Source organism: Canis lupus, chromosome 2, assembly GCF_003254725.2.
Source record: "Canis lupus dingo isolate Sandy chromosome 2, ASM325472v2, whole genome shotgun sequence".
In the NCBI taxonomy this organism is placed as follows: Eukaryota; Metazoa; Chordata; class Mammalia; order Carnivora; family Canidae; genus Canis; species Canis lupus.
This window is the reverse complement of record NC_064244.1, coordinates 54,868,568-54,893,089: the sequence shown is the minus strand read 5'-3', so window position 1 is coordinate 54,893,089 and position 24,522 is coordinate 54,868,568.

The window sequence follows — 24,522 nt, the reverse complement described above, 5'->3', positions numbered from 1 at the left end:
TGAACTGACCTGCTGACCTTGGAGACCTACCTTCAGCTACTTCCAAAGGACTCTACTACGTTTCTGGGAAACTTGTAGCAAAGAATAGCTTCCAACCTACCTTTGGCTCATAAACACTAATCCCCAAATACCGTAGCTCTTACATGTGCGCTATAACACAAAGTCTTAAACAGGGTGGGCAGGCACCCCATCAATCTTTGTGCAGTGAACGGGTAGCCCTGGCACTTGCTCATGCAACTGCCGAGCCTTAGAAAGCAGCCAAATGCAGAGCAAGGCTCTGCATCTGCTTAGCAGCTGAGAGTGCGTGACACACGAACGCTTGCAGCCAGCACGTCTGTACTGATTGACTACTGTGTACCTGGGTACTATTCCACAATAAATCTTTTTATACCCATTGTTGAGCTGGGTAATTTTAAGGACACACGATAGCAATTATATAATACTACATTCCTTTCTTCCCCAGGTTAAGCACATGTGTGTATCTGGGCTTGGAGTTGTAACTGCTGCCTCAGACGTGCTCAAAGGAGAAGGGAGTTGATGGGTTCCTGGTAATCACACACCCAGGCTGCTGAAGCAGCATGCTCTTGAGCTGTGGCAGGTTACGGCCCAGATCTGACGCGGGTCTTGTTTAACACCCTAGAACTTTCCTTGGTGTTTGGCACATGACAGAGCTTTATGAACAATCATTGACACCGTGAACACCTTGGTCACCGGGACCCTGTCATGCTAGGAACCTTCTGAGATGCTGCAAGGAGCCCAACTGTGGGAGCAGAGGGAGCGCAGCATCACAGACCAGCGCTGAGCCGGGGCGGTTGTAGGCCAGCTTTAGCTTTGTCCCTGCCTCACTACGTGACCAGGGGTGAGTCTTGATTTCTGGAGGGAGGGTGTTCGAGAGTCAGAGGGCAGCCTTGAGAAGCCTCTCGTGCTCTTTGAACGGCACAGTATACTGAAGAATCCGTATTTGGATACCTTTTGGGACATGGTGTGCTAGTTACCCCTCCTTCCTATTACTTCTGTGCATTTTTACTACTGGGCATGGTTAGGGGCCCAGTTCTAGATGTTTCCACCTGGACTCCTGGCCTGCTCCCCAACCCGGTCCGTGCTGTCTTACTACTGGATCCAACATAAGAACTTCTTGTGATCTTCCTACTATGTGTTTTTAAAAATTCCTTTCTGGGGGTATAACCCCACAGCACTGCTGTTAACACTCAATAAAACTTTTCTTTTTTCCTGGTAGCTGTTAAGCTTCAACATCAGATTATAGTGCACAGCAGCAGAATATTTTGCACACGCCTTCCTTGCTAGGCAGGAGGGAGTCCCCCTAACTCATCAGCTTTGGGCAGAGTACAGACCTAGCTCACTTTCATCGTTACCGGGGGAGAAACGGTGCTCAAGCAACCCTTCTGGTACTTCCGAAACAGCCCTGGCCCTTAGAAACATTCGAGTGCCTCCCAGACATGGGCGCCTGAGTGGCTCAGCGGGCTGAGCGCCCGAGTCTTGGTTTAGGCTCAGGTCACGCTCTCACAGCAGGGGGATCAAGCCCCTGTTCGGGCTCCGTGCTCAGTGAGGGGCCTGCTTCAGATCCTCTCTCCCTCTCCATCCTGCTCTGGAGCTTGAGCACTTTCTTTCTCAAATAAATTTAAAATAAATAAATAAATAAATCCCTTAAAAAAAACATCTCTCAGACGGATAGATGAGACGAAGTAAAAGACGTGAGGCTTAAAGAAGCAGTTTTGAATTAGAAATGAGTGCAGAGTTACTCAAAGGTATGTTTGCCATTTTCTCACATCTTCGAGCTCCAGTACTTTATCAGACAAGCCTTCCGTTTGTGAATTGAAAATGTAACTAACTTGATACATATTTTGTCTGACAAATCCAGACTAATACTCCTCTGGATTCAAGAAGGAAAATAAAAAAACAAACAAACAAATAAAACCAACAACCGTGTTCAAACCCCACAAGACAGAGGGCAGGGCAAAGAATTCTTGGGTCTCTTACAATCTAAAACAGCAATGTTGACCCCAGCCTGGAAGCTGAAAGTCTCAGGGTGAGCTCGGAACGCCATGAGCATGGTGACATTTGACTTATTACATGGATGGGAGGGTGGCGTCTGTTGGGTGTTGAGCAGAGCATGTGGGGGGGATATTTCTCCATAAGCACAGGAAGGAAGGGCTCCTTTCTGGGCTCCAGTAGATGTTCTCCAGTAGCATCCCAGCCAGACTTCCCCCTCCTGATTTCCCTTGCTGTTGGTAGGCAAATGAACCTAGAGGCGTTCACTCTGCCCACCAGGGAACAAATCTAGAGATGGCTTGGAAGGTAAACATGCAGAAGAACCTGGGCCCTCGTGGATTAGACCCTGAGGTGGCACAGTGGTCGTCCCACGGGGTGGAGTTGGGTCATGAACTGCAGAGTAGCAAGGCGTGTTTATTGGTGCATCTCAGGCCTCTACTTCGTACGCTATGATCTCCATCAAGTGACGTGATTAGGAAGTAAAGATGTGAAAATTTGTCTGAACAGAGAGGGAGAAATGTTATTTAATACATATATCTGGACTACGAAGTGAGATAGGTGTTAGGAAAATAGAGGTGAGCAAGAAGAGAGGGGGCCTCACCGGGGATTGCAGGAGCACGCACCAGTCACAGTCACGTCACCTGTGGCTACTCTTGCCTTTCACCGCCCTTGCGAGGCTCGTGGGGATACACAAGTGCGTTGATTCGCTGTGGTTTCTTCTTCTGTTGGGCCGCGTCCTAAGTCCCTATTTATTGTAGTCTTGGCTCCTTGGAGCAGAATGTTCACCTCTGCTACAGGGCTTCAGCAAAGTTGGAAATATTTGTTGATCGAAAGAAAAATGAGTGAATCCGTGTCTTATTTTAGCTAAATCAAGAGCCTATCGTATTTGCCCCCAAAGTTCAAGCCAAAGTGATCATCTAAAGTCACTCCAGCTCTGTGGTGTCACGTGGTAGCTCTGAGAAGGACAACGAGAGTTTGTAAGAATGATCCCGCAAAACTGTACGGGTTTGCACAGATGTGGGCTATCACACGAGCAGCGGAGGGGTAATGACTTCATCTCTTCCTTTAAGCGCAAGTGGAAGGTAACGCCCTCCCCTATTTTCATCATCTTCAGCGTCTCCAAAACCAGCGGAGGCCATCCGAACCTAATCGTGTTGTAAGGATTCCCAACGTCAGGGTGAGAGCGGTGATGGAGATGCCCCTGCGGAGACACACAGTTAGAGAGCAAGCACCTAGAATCCACAGCGAGAGAATGTCTGTTTTCAGGGGTAGGACTCATAAGAGTCTCGCACCAGGTAAAATCTTAGGGCAAGTCCTTTTTAAATTCATTTTTATATCCCTCAGAGCAATCGGCACAGTGTCTTACAAAAAAATGTGGTGTCAGAAAGATCCTGTAAAGCAAAGAGGATTTCTACATTTGTTTAGGAAATGGGGTAAAGTTCACCCCTGCAGTTCACTCCCACATCTCTTAGGTTAAAAGTAAACTTTTCCTCTGGCTCTCTTTTTGGGTCTTGTCTCTACATTTTTCTCTTCAAAAGAAAGAATTTAGAAAACCACCCTCCTTCAATGTCCCCAAACCGTTCTCCCTAAACCGGAACACTCCCATGGGTTACTGTGTTTCTCCCACTTCCTGGGAAGGTGCGTTTCCTTGTGGCAGCTTTTGGGAAACTGCCTCCCCACCCGAGAGCCGGGCGGGCGCCTGGAAGGGCCTTCCCTGGAGCCTTCCTCGCGTCGCCGTCGGAGTGTCCGTGTGACTCGAGCGGGCCACTTTGTAGCGATGGTGCTTTGGAGTGAACTCTTTTGGAACCCTGAAATCAGTTGAATTTAGTTGGAAATGCCTCAGTGGGGACCCCTGGGGGGCTCAGTGGTTGGGTATCTGCCTACGGCTCAGGTTGAGACCCTGGGGTCCCGAGATCGAGTCCTGCATCAGGTCCCTGCACGGAACCTGCTTCTCCCTCTGCCTGTGTCCCTGCCTCTCTCTCTGTGTGTCTCTCATGAATAAATAAATAAAATCTTAAAAAAAAGAAAGAAAGAAAGAAAGAAAGAAAGAAAGAAAGAAAGAAAGAAAGAAAGAAAGAAAATGCCTCAACGAGTCAGAAGTAGCCTACACATTAGTAGGCCTCTCAGGATGAGATTCTGAAATGTGCCAAGTTTTTTAAGAAACCGTGCGAGACAGAAGAGCACCGACCTCGGGGTGGCGTCAGCGGCCCCGGAGCTGCTTCTCCGTGGGCTGGGGGCCTCCGTCCACCTCCCTACCCGCTGGCCCGGGAAGAGTCTCCCAGCGCTGCCTCCACCAGGCGTCACCCTGCACCCTGCACCCTCCCATGTGTTGGGAGGCCACGCAGATCGCGCGGCGCCACCAGGGCGCCTAGAGCGCAGCACCTGTGGCCTGTGACCTGTGCCCGGGCTGGAAGCCCTGTGATGACGGCGCTTTTCATTTAGTGTTTACTTCTACCAAAGGCAGGGCGCAGGCAGGTAGAGAGGCGAGGGGTTGCGGAGGCTCGCGTGAAAGACAGAAGGCCATTGGCCTTGAAGAAATAAAAAGGATTTTATGGAACATTATGATCTCTTATGCCAATAAATTAGATAATCTGGTTAAAATGGCAAAGTTTTAGAAAGACATAGAATGCTGATTTTAGTAATTTGAATCATATCTTTTTGTCTTAGTCTAGCAAAAGAATTGTCAATTTTGTTGATCTTTTCAAAGAACCAACTTTTGGCTTCACTGATTTTTCTCTCTTTTTTTTTTTTTTTTACTATTCTCTATTTCATTTCTTTCCACTCTAATTTATACTTTCTTCTTTCTGCTTGCTTTGGATTTAGTTTCCTCTTTTTTTTTCTATTTTTTTAAGGTCAAGGGTTAATTATGCATTTAAAAATCACTCTTTTTTTCTTAAAATAGGCATGTACAGCTATAAATTTCCCTCTAAAAACTGTTTTTTTTTTTAAATTTTTATTTATTTATGATAGTCACAGAGAGAGAAAGAGAGAGAGGCAGAAACATAGGCAGAGGGAGAAGCAGGCTCCATGCACCGGGAGCCCGACGTGGGATTCGATCCCGGGTCTCCAGGATCGCGCCCTGGGCCAAAGGCAGGCGCCAAACCGCTGCGCCACCCAGGGATCCCATAAAAACTGTTTTAACCACATCCCACAAATTTTAATATGCTCTGTTTTTGTTTTCATTAATCTCAAAGTATTTTCTAACTTCCTTTGTGATTTCTGCTTTATCTCATTGGTTGTTTAAGAATGTTTAGTTTCCACATATTTGTGAATTTCTTAAATTTCCTTCTGTTATGGTTTTACAATTGCATTTTCTTATACTTGGAGAACATACTTTATATGATTTAAACTCATTAAAATTTGCTTTAAAAAAAAAAAGAAAGAAAGAAGGCCTCGACTCGCCCACCTCTCACTTCCGGAGGGCAAACCCACTGGGCAGATCTTTGCCATTTGCATCTGCATCTCTGAGTCCCATGGTTTTTATTGCTACCTCTTGAATTGTCACTTTTAAATATTACCTGTTGACCTCCAGGGTGGAAGATAAGGATCTAACACTCTCACTCCTTCCTACAACCCCTATTCACCTGACCAGTCACCTTCTCAAATGGTTTCACAGGCCTTCAGTGACGCTGACAGCTTAGCTCTGTCGTCCACTGTGATTGCTTTTTTGCTTTCCTCCACAACTTACTGTGGCATTAATGATCTTTTTTGTTGGCTTGGTTTTCTGTATATTTATCACCAAATAAACCCAAAACTCTCCTTCAGTGTGGAAATCTCTCAATATGTTCAAACACATTAGACATTCTGTCAGAAGTTGCAATCTTGATTGTTTGGCCCCTAGACGGGTCACATATTCGTTGGCTTGGGATTTTCCTTCTGCTGTCAACCTGGGGGTTACCGTGGCCTCTGTCTTATGTTGAACTCCCTGTTTCTTAGACCTCATGTCTCCCTCTTTCTTGATTTATTAATTTGTTTTGCTGGAACACATCCTACAGTAGCTTTTTGAGAAAGGGTAAATGGTAAATATTTTGAGAATTGCATCTCTGAAAATATCTTTATTTTACTACTCTGCTTGATTAATATTGGGGCCATTTGGCCAATTGGCCAATGTTGGCCAATTTGGGGCCAAATTCTAGGTTGGGAATAATTTTCTGTCAGGAATGGAAGACGTTTCTTCTTGGCCCTCATATTTCTAGTTTTGCTGTTGAGAAATCAGAATCTATGCTAATTCCAGGCAACTTGTACCTATTATTTTAGGAACTGTGTCCTAAAATGTTAAAATTTCACAGTGATAGGCCTGGGTGTGGATCTATTTTTATCCATTGTGGCCAATACCTGGTAGGTGTTGGTTCTGTTGAATTTAACGAGCTGCTGGATGATCTCTTCCTGTTTTCTCTGTCTTTTTCTGGAACTCCTCATCAGATGATGAATGTCCTGAGCTAGTCCTCCAATTTTTTTTTAAGATTTTGTTTATTTATTCATAAGAGACACAGAAAGAGAGGCAGAGACACAGGCAGAGGGAGAAGCAGGCTCCACGCAGGGAGCCCGGTGCGGGACACGATCCTGGAACTCCAGGATCACGACCTGAACTGAAGGCAGATGCTCAACCGCTGAGCCACCCAGGCGTCCCAGTCCTCTAAATTTCTTACTGGATCTTTGCTACTTGCTATCCCTTTGTTTTACCTTTAGGGATATTTCTGAACTTCATTTTTAAACCTTTTTATTGGGATTTTTATTTTTCATTTCCTACTTTTAATTCTCTGAATGTTCTTGTTTGTATATGTAACATCTTGTTCTTGTTTCACATATGTGATAGTAATGTCCTCAAGATTTCATCTCCTTGAGTTATTTTCTTCCAAGTCGTTGTGTATTTGTTTGATGATCTGGCATCTTTCTTTCCCAGTAGAAGTCCTCCTAAAATGTTGATCTTGTCTCTCTCTTCCTACGTAACAGCAGCACGCTACAAAGCTGATAGGAAGCTCTGTACGCAAGGCTGGACTTGTCAAACTCTGAGCTTCTCAGTGCTGTGATCTGGCTAGGCCATTTCATAGGTGCATCCCTGGTGTCAGTCTCTGGGGCTTTTCTCTTGAGCTTGCCAGATTCCCCCAAAGAAGTCTTTTCTAATTGGGAGTGTGGAGGGGCGGGGGGACAAAATATTGCAGGGTTAATTTCAACATGGTGTCAGTTTTCATTTATTCACTCTGTTTTCAGGACAGTTTTTCTACCCTGGCTATCCTTGTTGTTCCCAAGTCCAACCAATCCTTGTCCTATTCTCTTCAGGAAGTAAGTTTCTGGTTTTCTGTTAGAGTAGTCGCAGGAGATATATGGGGGTCTCACTGCTTCTAAGCGAGCTCACCCAATCCTCTGGGTTTTAGCCCCAGGGGTAACCGGTACTGCCAGTGCTTAGACATTTGGGGGATTCCATGGACATGAATTAGATCCTTGGGTCTGCTAAGTCATTACCAGTCCTCGAAATGCTTTACAGTTTCTAAAATGTTATTGTTTCTCCTTTTCTCTTTGTTTACTTTTGCTCTTTGTTTTTATGTTTAATCCCTTAGTTGTCACTTTAGTGGAGTTTCTGGAGGAAGTGGAGACAAATCTGTGTATATAGCTAGTTATTCTAAACTGGAACTGCAGGGAGCCCGACGCGGGACTCGATCCAGGGTCTCCAGGATCAGGTCCCGGGCTGCAGGCGGCGCTAAACCGCTGTGCCACTGGGGCTGCCCTGATGTATTTTTTTAAGAGAAAAAATTGTTCTATGGAAAAAGCTTTCCATGTGTGTTTGACACGCATAGAGTCTAGGACCTAATGCAAGTTGCTAAATGAAAAGGAAAATGATATCTTTGTCAGTTCTCCCCAATATCCAATCTGTAAGTTGAATCCTCGATTCCTATCACTGCCCTGTTGGTCAGAAGTCCTGAGGATAGTCCTCCGCCCTTGGGTCTATGCTGATGAGACTGTTGCTCCACCATATTCACCCGTGGCTGCTTGCTGCTTAAGAACAGAGAGGCTAAAATGGGTGAGGGAAAGACACTGGGAATGAAGCAGAGGACCTGAAACTCCGTTTCGTGCATCACTTCCCTTACCCTGTGGCACAGCCAGAAAGCGCCCCCTCCAGCTGCCCCCCTTTTAAAAAGAATATTTTATTTATTTGAGAGAGAGAGAACATGAGCAGGGGGAGGGAGAGAGGGAGAAGCAGACTGCTTGTTGATCACAGAGCCCAATGTGGGGCTTGACCTCAGGACCCCAGGATCATGACCTGAGCCGAAGGCAGACGCTTAACCCACTGAGCCACCCAGGGCCCCTCCAGCGGCCCCTCTGAGCTCTCCTTTCCCTGGTCTCCTTCATGACTCCAGGACAAAAGGGGAAGCACGCACTTCATCAGCGGTAAGGACTGCCCCGCCCATGGGGTCAGGGGCTAGAGTTTGGCCAGGGCACTTCTTGGCAGCAGTGGCTGACCACATCCCCGCAATGAGATAGTTTAACATGCCTCACGTTTCTACCACTTTTTTGGAAGGGAAAAAAGAAAAAAAGATTTCAAAGTCTTTAAAGCTAAGAGCTCCCAACAGGATCAGTTCTTAGTTCCAACTACCTACTTAGGCTCATGTATGCACGTGTGCACACACATACACACACACGCACATGCACACCCACTCCCTTCGAAGATTTTTTTGTAAGGAGGATAAGGCCTGAGTATCAGGCAAAGCTGAAATGGGCAAGAGTCCTCAAAATGGGACTGAAGTGGTCTCAAGAGGGGGGAAGGAGGACCCTTAGCTTGGTAGATGTGAGATGGAAGTTTTAATGAACCGACTGTGTAGATCTGCCTCAGGATTGCCTGTGTTGGCCTTTTAAAGTGCCACCTGGCTGTGTAGGACCTGAAGCTGCACACCCTGGGCATTTGTCACCTGGCTGTGTCCTAGCGACATCTCTGGTCCCAGGATTGCAGCTTGCCTGATGTATTATTTGGACGGTTCCCACCAAATCTCCTTGACATTCCCTGCATGGGCTGCGGGGTGTTCTCAGCTGACGGGGCCTTTCTTCCCCTTTACCCTCTGATGCTCTGAATTTGGATTTTGATTCCTCAGTGTGCTCAGAGCTCAGGGGCTCAGGAGCAGCGGGCATCCCCCAGGGTGCCGGAAGGAAGCCGCCTGGCCTGTAACCCCGTGCTTAGCTCCGTCCTGCGGAAGCTCGGGGTGTGCCGCTTTCAGAGCCAACTCCACCTTCTGCGTGTGCGTCTTTCCACATCATTGTCAGACATACTATGCAGGCAGCTGCCTTTCTACATAGGATTAGCTGCCGGAAATGCAGGAAACCACACAAGCCAGAAACAAAAAGACACTCGGGTATTGTTTAGAGAACACATGTAAGATGTTAGAAACCACAACATCCTACACCTGCAGCAGCATCTACTGCAGACGGCTGTGTGCTCTGCGCTCCGTTTAGAATGTCCTGTGCGTTACTCCTAAGACGCAAGCCAGGCTGCCTTCCTGCCAAGCTCCCCGCTGGAGGTGGTGGCTCCTGAAAGGCCGAGCCTACTACAGCTTCACTACCTCCCGAGCCAAGAGGAGACTCCGTTTGCAAAGGTTTGGCCCAACTCAAGCCAAGGGCATCAGCCGAAGTTTCTGTCAGAGATACCACTTGCTCTTTCAAAGCAAACAGGAAACCAAACTAGACTCTAGAGGGCTTTTATTTAACACAACAGACGCTCAGCCAGTCACTCCTTCACCCAGCCGCTCATTATTGTCCAAAAGTAGCACCACCTACCACCTCAACATTAGTTCTATGGAAAACACATTAGCCTCGTTGGTTCTAATACCCTTCTGCTTGCATTTTCTGAGCCGGGCCTCGGGCCCAGTGATGCGCTCGCAGGACTCACCCGTGCGACGGGAAACTTGCCACTGGCTGGTGCTCACGCACCTTATCAGGCAGAGATTCTATCTTTATTAGTTTCCTACTTAAACCCAGGCCGTGAACACCATAACCATTAACAGTTGCGCCGTTTGGCCTACATGAATGTTCTCAAAATCGATGACCATCTACACCTTGGGGCAAGCTCCAAGACCATAACCTCTTGCATGCTTTGAGAACCAGAGAAGCCGCGAGGCCGGGAGCAGCAGGAGTGTTATAGAATGCCAACCGCCTCTCAGGAAATATTTTAAAGGTAGGGACTCTCTGGGGATTCTTTTCTTTTGCACTGATTCCCTTATGCCCTTTTTTGAGGTGAAGAAAATCTTATTATAGCCCTAGCAGACTTTTCCTCAGACTTAATTGACCTGAGTCGGGTTACATGCCCATTTCTAAGCCAGTTATTGTCCCAAAGTAGGGAATTATAAGTTGTTCAAGGCCACTCTGTGGGGTGGGGTAAAGGCTTGGCTTCCCAGGAGCACATGGGTAGAGGATGCCTTAAAAAATAATATGAAAGGGTCTGGGTGGCACAGTCGGTTGAGTGTCTGCCTTCAGCTCAGGTCATAATCTCCGGGTCCTGGTATTCGAACCCCACAGCGGGCTTCTTGCTTCTTCCTCTCCGTGTATGCTCCCCCCTCCTCAAGTAAATAAATAAAATCTTAAAAAAATATGAAAGAAAGATGGGGGTGGCTATTGATGGGTCAGCAATGTATGTTGCAGGGTACATGAAGATAAAATTTTGAGAATTTTGCATTTTGAAAATATTTTTATTCTATCAGCATATTTGATGAGTATTCAGCTGGATATAGAATTCTAGACTGGAAATTTTTCTTTAGGATTGTAAAGGCATTGCTCTATTTTCTTTTCACTTCTAGTATTATTTTGGGAAGTTCAATGCCGTTCTGATTCCTGGTTTTTGTATGACCCAGTTTTCTTTCTAGAAGAGTTTTGGAATCTCTATTGACTCATGAATTCCTGAAATTTCATGATAACGTCCTTTGGTGTAAGTCTTTCATCATTCCTTGTGCTAGGCACTCAATTAGCCCTTCTAGCCTGAGAACTTATCCCAGTAAGTTCTGGGAAATTTTCTTGTACTGTTTCTTGAAAAAAAAAAAAAATCCCTCTCTGATATCTCTGTACTTTCTCCTGGAATTACTTGAGTATTGGACTTCCTATATTGATCTTCTAGTTGTCTTTCTTTCCCCTATTTTTCTTTTTTCCCCCTATTTTTCATCTCTTTCTCCTCTCGTTCTTTCTTGAAAGATTTCTTCAGCTTCATTTAGACTCTTTTCTTAATTTATTTCTGCTTCCATAATTTTAATTTCTGAAATTTCTTTCTTGTTCTTGTAATGTTTCTCTTTTATAGCATCCTTTTCTAGTTTTGTGGATGTAATACTTTCTCTCATCTCTCTAAGGATTCATGTGTGTGTGAATCTTTTCTCTAATCCTTCCCAGTTACTTACTTTTCCATTCTGGTTTTTCTCTTTTCTTCAAGGTTTTCCTTGAGATAGCTGGTGAGTCTTCTTCACTGTATCATGTTTCAGAAGGGGAAAAAAGCACTTTCCTCCATTTCACAATCTACCCAGTAGATAAATTGTAATATTAGACAGAGCGAAATGACATGATGCCCCAGGTGAAACTGCATATTATTTTATCTAATCCTCATCACTATGTGATACATGTATTATTACTATCCTCATTTTACAGGTGAGGAAACTGAAGCCTATAGGGTCTTATAATGTCTAGGGCCATACAGACAGAATGGTGAATATGAGCTCCTAGCCACAATACCATATTGCCTCTTAGTAGGTGAAACTTGTCCTTGGCATTGGTCCACACCTCTCTCTCTCTTTCTGGCCCATCTTTGGGTGGTCTTCTCACTCTCTAAATCCTTGGTGCCCTCTTGTTTCCATAGGCATCCTCACTTTGTATTGATGCCCATCCCTACTATTTCTCAAAATCTTCCATCTTCCCATGTTTTTTCCCCTTTCCCCACACCCTTTCTCCTCCTCCGATCAAAATTTCAATTTCTTCCGCAGTATTCTAGCACTTTGGATTCAGAAGAGAAGCAAGTTTATTGACATAAAGTAGAACGAAGCAGGAATGATGAGGGAAGAGTTGGTATCTCCACTGACCGTAACCACTCTAGTTATTAGCATTTTGAGGGGTCTGTATTAATCTTAATTGTGGAATCAACGTAGGTAACATTTCTTGATCTGGCACTGAACTGTGAGACAGTACAGACAATTGGTCTTTACCATTGTCCCCAAGGTCAACTTTTACTCGAAGAGATAGCTTACCAAAAAAAAAAAAAAAAAAGGTAATTATAGTACATCATGGTTTACTAGTGTGCACTCTTTGAGATACTTAACACCTGAAAGGTAATGAATGACTGCTTGACGTCATGAAGGCGAGGTGACCTTCTAACTACACTGAGATTTCAGAAGAAGGTGTGGCCTGAGAACAGGCTCCAAAAGGCTCAGAAGTGCCCATGGATGCAGGAAGCAGGTGAGTGGAATCTAGACAAGGGCAACTGATGAGTACGGTGGGGAGGCAGGTACGAGAGATGATCTAGTGCTGCTCTTGCTTAGGGCACCAGAAGAAAAGGGGTCTGTAGCCCGGCGTCCACTTCGGAAAGGCCAAGGCCCTGTGAAGCAAGGAGGAGGAAGTTGCAGAAGTGACGTATAACTCAGCGTCAACAGTCACACAAGTATCTTCCCGGTTAGTTCCTAACCTTCCTGGTTCTCAGCAGCAAACAAAGCTTCAGAGAAAGAGGGCCTCTTAAGAGCAATGGCTCTTCTGACCTTTCGAGTATTTTTAAAAGTGCTTTCTTTGAGTATATTTGAAAAATCTGGAAGGAATAAGATAAATCGATGCCTTAAGCCTTATCAGCTTCAAATGCAGTCATTTTTCTTGGACTGATTTCCCCACAATGTTTGAAGAGCAAGAGGAACGCAGAACCCTTCGCACAGAAAGCTAATCTTCTAGGCTTCAGGATGAACTTAGCGGATCGGATCGACTCCTACTCAAAACAAACACCAAATCCCTTTTCGACTTATCTTTGGCTTCCAGAACCTGCAGGCGCCCACCAGCAGATTGAAAATGTCTGGGCTCAAAGTCGGCCTTCCAAACCCTCGCTTCCACAGTCCCTTGGGGGCGCACACTGGCTAGGGCACCCGGGCCTGGGGTCCGCGTTGGGCGGACGGACTTGGGGCCCCGCAAACTGTCCCCGGAGCCCAGCCGCCGAGGGCGCCGCAGGGACCCCAGCGTGGGGGTCGCCACGACCCCAGGACCCGAGCCAAGGATGCGGCCCGTCTGCTGGACGTTGCACGTGGGCTCGGTGTTGTCCTTCCCCCGCGGGACGGCCCGGGGGTCTGGAGCGGGGCCTCGGGGCCGCCCTGCGCGGTGCGGGCACCTCCCGAGACGCCGCGGCTCGTCCGTCTTCCACTCGGCTGCGTCCCGCCGCGCTGTAAACCCGACCTGACGTGCGCTCATTAATTTGGCAGGGACTGGAAGGCTGGGGCGCGGCCGCGCCCCCGGAGGCCTTTGTGCGCCCGGGGTCAGGTCAGGGGGCGACCGAAGCGCGGCGGAGCCCTGCACGCGGCTCCCGGGCAGCCCCGCCCCCTCGGGCGCCCCCGCCCCGCCGCGCCCCGCAGGGCCCAGGCCCGCTCCTGCCCGCTCCTGTCGGCTCCTGCCCGCTCCTGCGCGCCCTGCGGCAGGAGGCCGGCTCTCGGCTCTCGGGGTTTCCGGCTGTGCGGGACCCGCGGCGGGGACGGGACGGGGGAGGGGGGGGATGGTGAGGATGGGGGGACCGGGTGGCGGTGGAGATGGGGATGGGGACCGGGACGGAGACGGTGGGGGGGACGGGGAGGGGCGTGGGGGGCCGGGGAGGATGGGAACGGGGCGGGGACGGTGGGAATTGGGGGGACCCGGCAGCGGTGGGGATGGGGACAGGGATGGGGACGGGGACGGGGGGGTGGGGGGGCCGGGACGGGGGGATGGCGGGGGAGGACGGGGGACGGTGAACATGGGGACGGGGCGGGGCGGTGGGGATGGGGATGGGGACGGGGACGGGGGACGGGGGATGGTGAGGATGGGGACAGGGTGGGGGTGGGGGGACCGGGCGGCGGTGGGGATGGGGATGGGGACGGGGTGGGGGGGAGACGGGGGGAGGGACGGGGCAGGAGGCCGGACAGGGCGGGGGGGGGGCTGCCAGTGGCGGGGCCGGGGCCGGGGGCGGGCTGGGCGGCCTCCCACAGCGAGGGGCTGCCCCCCCCCCCCCCCCGCGGTTGGCTCCGCCGCCCCGCCGCTCTCCGGGCCCCCGCCCCCCGCCCGGCGCCCCGGCCCGGGTTCGGACCTCACAGAGGCTGAAACGGGGGTGGGGAGGGGGACTTGTCCTGCTTTCCACAAGTGTCCCCGGCACAGATTAATTTCAGCAAGTCCCGCAAAACCAAAGCGGCCTCCTCCTGCGCCTGGCGGTGACTTCTGTGACACTGAGCAGCGAAGGACACCCCTTCCCGGGGTTCCGAGCCAACCAGGCGTAACTGGCCCCGAGGTCCGTGGCACGGGGGCCCCGTGGGGCCGGGCTGCCATTTCCCATCGGCTCCCGTCTCGCGCCTGTTTGCCCTGCGGTCGGGAACGCGGTTCACACGCGCAGCAATTCCGGAGCGAGGCGGCCCCCGACGCCGAAATGCTCCCCTGAACTAACGCAGCGGGTCCCCAGGCTTCGTGCGATAATAACCCCCTTCCTCTGTCAGGACGCGTTCACACAGCCGCGCCGCCCCAAGGAAACACCTACGTCTGTGGAGCTATTCGAAAACCAGTTGCTTTGTGGGGGTGGCGGCGGCTGGGACGCGCGGGGCGGGTAGGGGTGCGGGTGGGGCCGCGGGTGGGGGCGCAGTGGGGGTGCGGGCATGGGCGCGGGTGAGGGTGCAGGTGGGGGCGCGGGTGGGGGTGCAGTGCGGGTGGGGTTGTTGGTGTGGGCGCCGGTGCGGGTGCGGGTGCAAGCAAGGGTGCAGGTGCGGATGCAGGTGCGGGCGCGGGTGCAGGTGGGGGTGTGGGCGCAGGCCTGGTGTTCTCTGGGCCCTGCCGGTGACCCCACAGCCATGCTCCGGCCCCCGCACCTGCACCTGCACCCGCCTGCGTAGAAGCGTCGGGGTCTCTCCGCCACCACCAAGCAGCGGGCCCGGTTCCCCAAGTGGCCCCGCAGAGCCCAGAGCCTGGGTGGGAGGGTCTCCGGGCAAGGCTTCCGCAGAGTGAGGGTGGCAGGGAGCTGGGGGGCTCCAGGACCCGGGACGGGGTGGGCGGCAGGGTGCCGTGGGTCCGCGTTGGGGGGGGGCGAGCCTCCAGGTGGCTGCGGGGGCTCGGTGCGCCTGGGGACCCCCCACCCCGCCGTCCTCCGGGCCGAGTGATTGGAGAAATTGCCCAGAAAGCGCCCCCCCGCCCCCCGCCCCGCCGCCCTGGCTGAGAGGCCCAGGGTCAGCACCTGGCAGGTGCGCAAACGCTGACTTTGCGGGTGTTTCTTGGCTAGCCCGGGAGGGCGGCAGGTTCATCTCCCACCCAGGCTTCTTCCAGTTTTGGTCCGGGGAGCAGAGCCCCGGCCTCGGTGGGGCGGGTCAGGGTGTGGGTCTGAGGCCTGGGTCATCCTCCCGCTTTCCCTGGAGAAATCAGCCATTTCCTGAGCATCCCCTGCAAACCTACTCTTTCAAGGGGAGGAAAAGTTGGCAGAAAAGAAAACCATAATGATTTACACACAGTGCAAACCGCAGCCAAGGTTGCTTGGGTGAAGGTGCAAAGGTGCCAATATGCAGCTGTTCCTTTAGGCCTTAGCCAGACCCTGTCACAGCTGTCCTCGGGAAGCCCTAAACCAGTAAGTGACTCCTGTGCCGGGAAGACCTCAAGCTTAGCCTCAGGGGCTTGAGAAGTGACCTTTGCTGACTCTGTTAGGGTAGAGGCCTGCCTCTGGGTACATGCAGGAAAAAGAAGGTCTGAGAACAGAACCTGTGTCCCCACAGATCAAGTGTCCATCTCTTCCAGAGGTGAAAGGAAATTAGCTCCCCACACCCCCTTCAGCTAGCAAGTCCCGAATTCCTACTCTCACTGTCAATTCCCTACTTCATTTGACTTACATAGGTACTGGCGATGAGAAATTCTAAAGATTTTAGAAATCAAAATATTCCAGGAGTAAAAGGAGTGAAAATGCCAATGTTCCCCACCCTTATAGCTCAGAAAGTAAGCAATTCATTAATTCATGACAAAGAATGAGAATTCGCATAACTACTTGGACATAGGGGAATCATGAGGGGACCACCTCTCTTCTGAGATCCTTGAGCGCTTTATTTTGTGGTATTTTCAGTACTTTTACTGAAAACACATCTACAAAGAGTGTGAAAGGACCCCAACTCTAGAACCTTTTTAGTCAATTAGTGAAGACAGGCTGGAAGGTTTGTCCTGGAAAGGAATGAATTTAAGGTTAAGAGTCTACGTTGCATTCATGGTCAGCATAGCTGCAAAGCAGGAGGAAGCCCAACAGAAGTACCTGAGTACGGCGTTCACATATTCTGGGCGATCATAAAAACAGGGCTCCGTTTTTTAGTTTGCAGGGTTCAGGGTTCCTCGCAGTGGCTGACTTTGTGGTATGAACCGTCATTCGTGGTGTTATCTTTTGTCCTTCTTACCCATCCAGTACAACTGACCAAAAATTATAGCAAAGAGACTCCTCACACAGTTTGTTTTTGAGACGCTGCTACTGCTTAGCCCTGTACTAGCAATAACGAAGGGCACAGAATGTGCTTCCTACCCTCTTAGAGCCTCTAATTTGCTTAAGGAGAAGAGATTTAGAAGATTTAGGATAAGGGCACCTAGGTGGCTCAGTCGGTTAAGCTAAGCGTCTGCGTTTGGCTCAGGTCATGATTCTGGGGTCCTGGGATCAAAGGAGCCCTGCACTGGGCCCCCTGCTCAGCGGGAAGCCTGCTTCTCCCTCTCCCTCTGCCCTTTTCCCTCTGCTCTCTTTTTCTCTCTGTCTCAAATAAATGAATAAAATCTTAAAAAAAAAAAAGGAAAACTCAGGATATCCATGTCCATTAATGAGTAGAAAGGGCTTGCATAGTATTGCTGAGGGAACAGAGTGAGGAAGCCGCTGGCTTCCCCAGACCCAAGTGATCCTCAGGTCATGTCAGAGAAAGAACTAGGAGAGGAGACTGGGAAGTCAGTAGCCAGACGGGGTCTGGCTCAGCTTTGTGCTTCTTCTCCCGCCCTTTCTGCTTTTGGAGTGGGCACCAGAAAATGTCTGAAGGGCAACCCTGGAATGCATGGTGCATGTCTGTGTGTTTGTAGGGGTGCAGTGGGGAGGGGAAGGCCAAATACATGGTCTGATGGATCTCTACCTATGGTGAGGTTAGGGAGCTCCGTTTCCTGGCTGCCGACCCAGAGCTACTTGCCTTGCTGTTTGCATCGACAGGATGCCCAAGTGTCATCTCGAGAAAATAAACTAACTGGGTTATGAGCTAAAGAATCATGCGGGGTTCCGCACCCCCCCCCGCTAGGATCTCAACAGCTGTTCTAGGACAAACACTGCCCACTAAGACTGCCCCCATCACAGGATGAATCTAAAGGGCTTAATTACCTACAAGTAATTTATAGAAAGTGCTTGCAATTGTGTATGTGATCAGAAAGAATGACTGCAGTCGACCAGCCACTGCATTTCTCATCATTTTTTGAGACTATTTTTACCTGCTTGGTGTTAGAAAGCAAAAGGATTCTTCCTGCCTGAGAAAATTGTTCTGTACTGTTATTCCACGTGGATCTGGCATAGTCAAAAACAAATTCAGGTACAGTCGTTGTTTTGACTCTGTCTGCCCTCTCCCTCAAGCACGCGCTCCGGTTTGGTATTTCAGACCACACACACACACACACACACAGAATGGAATGTTCCATGAGTGATCGTCATCTTATCAGTTCCGTAGTTGGCAGAAGGCTTGCTCCTTGGCCACCTGCCTCTTCGTAGCATTGCACTGTGGCAAGAGCTTCCCCCTCCACTATTTGGGACGTAATGGGAGGACTCTCACGGCTCATCTGCTTTGACAGTTACAACAAAGCTAGTTTAAGTTCAACTGGTCTGAAGCCCTCTTTATTCAGGTCTTGCCCAGGGTCTTTCTCTGTGATCATCCATGATGGCCTGTGCCCAGCCTCTGAGCTCGTAGACAGCGGCCCAGGCCACGGTCCACACCACTGTTTGGGTAACTTTGAGGAGCCTGGAGGAGCCCCACAAGTGAGAAGCACCTCACATTCACTTTCCCGTCTCCCTCTCCCCATGCAAAAGCCAAGAAACTTTGGTCAACCTGTCAACCAGTTTTTACCCATTAAGAAATTATTAAGAACTCAATTTTTATTTCCTCCATATATATTCACGTATTTATTGAAATTTTGCCCAACGTCTGGAACATTTGGTAATATGTTTCTTCTCTTTTGGAAAACCACTTATGTGTGTTATCAGGGATGACCAGGGAGACAAGGATTAAGGTTATGTGCAGCTAATGAGGCCCTCAGCTACTGAAGGCCGTGCTCCTGGCAGAGCAGTGGATGGGTGGGTGGGTGGAAGCAGTCGATGCGGAGAAGGAGGAAGAGGAGGTGGGTCAATAATCCAGAAATTCTAGCTTCTGATTTTCTTTCTTTTTTTAAAAAAAGATTTTATTTATTTATTTGAGAGAAAGAGAGAATGAGTGGGGGTATGAATGAGAGAGAAGCAGACTCCCCTCTGAGCAGGAAGCCCAATGTGGGACTCGATCCCAGGACCCCGGGATCATGACCTGAGCCAAAGGCAGATGTTTCACCAACTGAGCCACCTCAGCCCCCCAACCTCTGAATTTTCTTAGGCTCTGGCCATAATCCTTTATGCTGTTAGGTCTTCAGATATGGCAAATATCATAGCTATTAGATGAAAAAGAACAAAAAGGACCATTTTCCTTAAAGCAACTTAAAAAGAAAATATTGCCACGCATAATTTGATTCTAGCAAAACAATGATTATGCCTAAATAAGATACATTATAATTATTCCAAGTACATATATGCTTCATTTTTTCTATCTATATATCTTCCATCTAGATACAAAGATAAAATATACAAAGTCAGCATTTACCACTTATCATATTATTCATATATACTTATTTTTTCCTTAAAATGTACAATTTTTTCCCCAAAGACTTCTTTTTATGCACAAAACTCAGATTCTGAAAAACACTTTCAGCTTTTTTTTTTTTTAGCTGAGTTAGCTTTGCCCATTTTACTAACTGTGCTTTTATACATTTATTTATTTTTGTGATTTATAAAAATGTCCTCATCATTTTAATAGTCACCCCTGGGTGCACAGGCAATGGTTTAGAAAACTTCCAAAATATGGTAATACCGCTATAGCAAAGCACCATACAGCAACAAAAACACAAACCCACTGAACATTAGCCCAGAACAACATTCCTCCAACTGTCTGGGGAGAATAACCAAAAAAAGCTATCTTTCATCGTGCCTGAAAGGTCAGCTAACCAGGGCCCCCAGGAGAGCAAGAGGAATGGTACTTTACCGAGGAGGGCCCCTTCTGGAAGACCCTCTGCTTCCAGCTGCCCAGAAATGCCCTCCAGGGTGGGGTGTGGAGACAGAGCTCGTCTTAGGAAGTGAGGTTAGAGGAGTACAGCGATGTGGAGCCTCCCCGCCTCGTGTGGACGTCTGGACGCCAGGAAAGAGTACAGTCAAGGTGGTCCGTTCAGGCTACCAATTGTTCTTCTCCTGTAAGCTGAGGTCAGGGTTCTGGTTCCCTCCCTCCCTCCCTCCCTCCCTCCCTCCCTCCCTCCCTCCCTCCCTCTCTCTCTCTATTTCTATTGCCTTTGTGTTTTTTTTTTTTTTGTCTTTGTTTTTTATAAAGGGCTGAAGGAAAGATGGTCCCATGTTCAGCATCATGATACTGACATGCATTTTGAGTCCCAGCTGCGCTTTTCCCTAAATGTACCATCACGGGCAAGACACATTGCTTTGCTTTTGCTGTTGTTGCTTTTATTTTATTTTATTTTTAAATTTATTTTTAATTTTATTTATTTATTCATGAGAGACACACAGAGAGAGAGAGGCAGAGACCCAGGCAGAGGGAGAAGCAGGCTCCCGGTGGGGAGCCCGATGCGGGGCTCGATCCCGGGACCCCGGGGTCAGGCCCGAGCGGAAGGCAGACGCTCAACCACTGAGCCCCCCGGGCGTAAACTGAACGTGCTTGTAAACCCCTGTACTACTGTGTGCGGCCTCGGAGGGCCACTGCCTGTGTCCTCTCCCTGTCCTCCCGGGTCACACGGCCTTCGCCAACTGCACTTCAGACCTGAGGGAAGGCCTGAGGTGCCTGGACAAGAGCTGGAGAGCTGGCCCGAGGTTGGGGCCCCAGGTGCACCCTGTCTAACGGCCCCGGGGCCACACGAATAACCACGTGGTCACTCAGGAGTGTGACCGGGCTCCTGGTAGACTCCGGAGCTAGAGCAAATGTGACGGGGCGAAGGGAAAGGGTGGAGGGGACACGGCATGTTAGTTGACTTCTGTCAGCCGTGTCTAGAGGCAGCATGGAGTCCCTGTGTCAGCAGGGACGTCTGGAGCCGCCTGCAGCGTGCTCAGGGTGTGGGTGCTGGTACTTTCGAGGGGCAGGAGACACTCAAGCTAACGCCTGTGACTCTGAGTGAGCTGCCCGAGGCTGCTTTCACCATTCACCGGCCAGGCGACCTTGGGAAGTTCCTGTACCTCACTGCCTCAGTTTCTTCATCTGTGAAACGGGGGCGGTCATAATACCCACTTCCTAGGGTGGTGGTTGTTACGATCAAATGAGTTAAGGAGTGTCCGTTGCTTAGAATGGTGTCTGGCATGGAGCGCGTATTCGCTGTTATTGCTGTTTTTTCATTCCTGCTCTTATGGGCAAGCTGCCCCCGCTGCTTCCCCTGCAGCTCAGGAAATGTTGGGCAACCTGGCCCTGGCCAGTCCGAAGCGGAAGACGGTCCATCACCCCGGCATCTTTCCATGCCTGTCACCGGTGTGGCTGGTCATGCCTATTTTTGCACGGCGGCTCTTTAACGGGGGAGCCACCCTCCCCCTCCCAGCAGGCTCTCCCACCCCCCTCTCTCCCTCTGGGTGCCCCTTTGTCACGGGTGAATTTCACCACCTTCAGCTCTTCTACTTGTGTGCTTCCTCCTCCTCTGGTTCTTGAGTGCCACCGAGGGTTCTTCCGAGGCCAGCCAACCGTCGGCCGTCCGGGGATCTCGTACTGATTGGACCAGGGCTGCTGTTGGTCTGGATGAAGAGAGGGGTGGATGGACTTGATGGACGGTTTGATGGCTGATTTTTATAAAGCCAGTAGGAAATGAAAAGTGGAGTATCAAAAAAAAAAAAATCTTCCGGCCTGTTGGTTTTAAATTATTCTGATAATCTTATTCTTCGTGTCGCCATACCTTCGCAATGGTAGTGGTGTTATTTTAAGAGACGGCAGATAAATACGAACCCTGTCCAAACCACTGCAGGGCTCTGCAGGTTCCTCTGAGAAACCCTGCCTTTGGATGGTGGCCTTGAACGCCACAGTGGGAGAAGCCTCCCAGCAGGGCCCTCGGGCAGGGACGGGGGGGGGGGGGGGGGGGCTTCTTTTTTTTTTTAATAATAAATTAAAATTAAATTAAAATTAAAATTAAAATCTTTTTTTTAAATAATAAATTTATTTTTTTATTGGTGTTCAATTTGCCAACATACAGAATAACACCCAGTGCTCATCCCGTCAAGTGCCCCCCTCAGTACCCGTCACCCAGTCACCCCCACCCCCCTTCCACCACCCCTAGTTCATTTCTCAGAGTTAGGAGTCTTCATGTTCTGTCTCGCTTTCTGATATTTCCTACCCATTTCTTCTCCCTTCCCTTCTATTCCCTTTCACTAGGATGGGGGCTTCCTGATGGCTTTTCCCTCGGCCACCGACGTGGGGAACGGGGAGCGAGCTGGGAGCGCCACTGTAGACTGAGCTCCGATTCTCCAGGTTGTGAGCAGTTTAATCCACGCTCTCGGCGTAGCTTCGCCATTGACATTTATTAGCCGAGAGTGTTTCTGCCAACACAAGTTTTGAGTAGATTGTGGTATAAACAGATTTCCTCTTTACACATTCTAATCAGTGCAGAAGGACTGTTTTTATTGAAACCGTATCTCAACTTAAACTTCTCCACACATGTAGGCACACATGTACAGAGTTTAAATTGTATTTATGGTTGGTGGATGTTCTAATTACGGGGCTGCATGTGTTCAGAGAGGAAAATTAAATCAGCAGACATGGGAGGCCAGGACGCCCTTCCGCTCTGGTTTGAGTCCTTGATGGTTTTAGGCTTTGAGGAATCGATGCTGTGAAATGGTGGGTGACAATCCAGGCAGACATTTGTCTCCTGGCTGGTTTACAATGTTACCTACAGATTTTTTTTTTCCCTCCTTGATGAAGCGAAGCTTGACTCCTTACTATCCTGCTTCATCCTAACACATCACAGAGCAGTTTCCAGCAAGCAGCGCTTCTGGATAACATCCCGGGCTTCGTTTTCCACCCGAGAATGTGTGGAATGCCGAACTAAAACAGGTATGTGGTTGACACTGTGCCGGCCAGCCGCGTCCTGTGCTGCCTCCGCCGCGATGATGGCAACGCGTAGGTGGCCCTCTGCCTAGCTGGGCCCAGGCTTCTTCGGAACCCACCGAAGAGGAAGTGCCAGCATCTTGCCCAGCCCCGCGGAGGGAGGCGCCCGGCTGCCAGGGCCCCTGGGTGCTCAAGGGTCTTGAGAGCAGCTGCTGCGGTGCTCGCGCTAGCTCAGGGAGGAGCGCAGAGCACGACCTGGCCGGGCCCACCCAGCCACGGTAATTCTGCTGCTGCAGGCAAAATGCCTTCCTGGACTAGGTTTGAGTTGACAGATCACCGAGGGAAATTCTTGTCTTGCCCGCACTCCCAGATCATGCAGCTTTCTTTTTAGCGTACCACGCAGGCCTCCTCCACACAGACTGGGTGGTGTGGACCTGGCACCCGTAACTGACTAATCTCTTTGCTGACAGCCGCAAAGTAAAGGCATCTGTGACAATCAGATGGTTCCAGATGTCAAGTTGATTAATGCTGGAGTCTGGGCTGCCAGCAGATCCCCAGGAAACCACCCTGGTGGTTGTGGCATCAGTTGGTAAAGACACATGCACGGAGACTGAACAGATGCCAGTCCTTCTGTATCAGTTTAGTAGAATACCCCCCAAACTGTGCACTCCCCCAGGATGCAAACCCTGATACTTGCTTTTTTTTTTTTTTTTCCAGGCATTTTTCACATTGCCTGAAACGGGGAGTTGGTTCCATTATGTTAACATCAGTATTTCTATGCCAGCAAGTCCGGCCCAGGAAGGCCCTGGTGGGAAAGCCCAGGACAGAGTTAGAGTATTTGTGATGATAAAACAGCATGTTTCTATAGCACACCTGATTTTCCAAAGCTCCGCCGTCATTTTTCTTTCTTTTCTCACAGTTAGCTTCAATCCCCGTCAGGCTGAGGAAGTGGTTGTGTGAGTGGCGCAGGGTTCGGGTTCTGAAGTTCTGTGTAGATACTGCTTCTTCTCTTATCAAAGTGTGCCCCTCCCCCAGACCAGCAGCATTACCCCCGGCCTCCTGGATCAGAACCTCTGGGAGTGAGGCCCCGCCATCCAGGGAGTCCTGTGGGTGATTCCAAATAACGCTCAAGTCCGAGAAACACTGGCCTGGGCCAACGGCTCCTAGGTTGCGTTTCCCGGCCCTCAGGGCCCAGTGCACTTATGATGAAGCCCCACAAACAGTTTTCAAAATCTCGTGACACTTCCTGGAAATTGTACTCTTAACGTTACTTAAAAAAAACTACGTATTTCCTTATAGGTGGCTGGTGAATGAGGTTGGGAAAGGAAACTGATGTAGACATTTTTTTTTTAAGTTTCATTATTATTTTTTAGGAAATGGATTATCAATCCGTGCTGTTTGGTACTCCTTCCCTCATGCCACCACGCGCTTATTCACTTATCACTTGGTGCGTGCTCTGTGCTGGACACTGGGAGACCCGAGGATGGGAACGTCCCTGTTCCGGACACGATCATAGGCTTGGGAGCAGATTATTGCAATACAACAGAGTAGATACTGAAAGGCAGACATAAGCGGTCCTGCAATAGAAAAAGATCTGGGGAAACCTGGGGACAGGACCTTCAGGCTAGGCCACATGGCCTCCGGGCTTTGTGGATGAGCTTGGGCAGGTGGGATCAGGGGATGTGGGCAGGAGGGCAGCTCCCAGGTGGAAACCTGCTCCTTCCTCTTCGTTTCCCACCCGAGGGAGGCAGGAGCCTGCCTCTGCGCTCTGGGTTTGCCCTCCTCTTGGAATCGTCTGCCTTTCTGTTGGGCAACAGCCTGTCTGATGATGAGAAGCGCTAATGGAATATTTGCAACAGGCTCGCAGACACTCTGCACTAGTGAGAACTTGAAAATAAGACTTTTGTGTACTTTGATAGACCTACATTGCTTCTTATTATAATGGGTGGTTGTTTAAAAGGTGCTCTGTCCATCTAACCAAGGACTTGGAACCAAA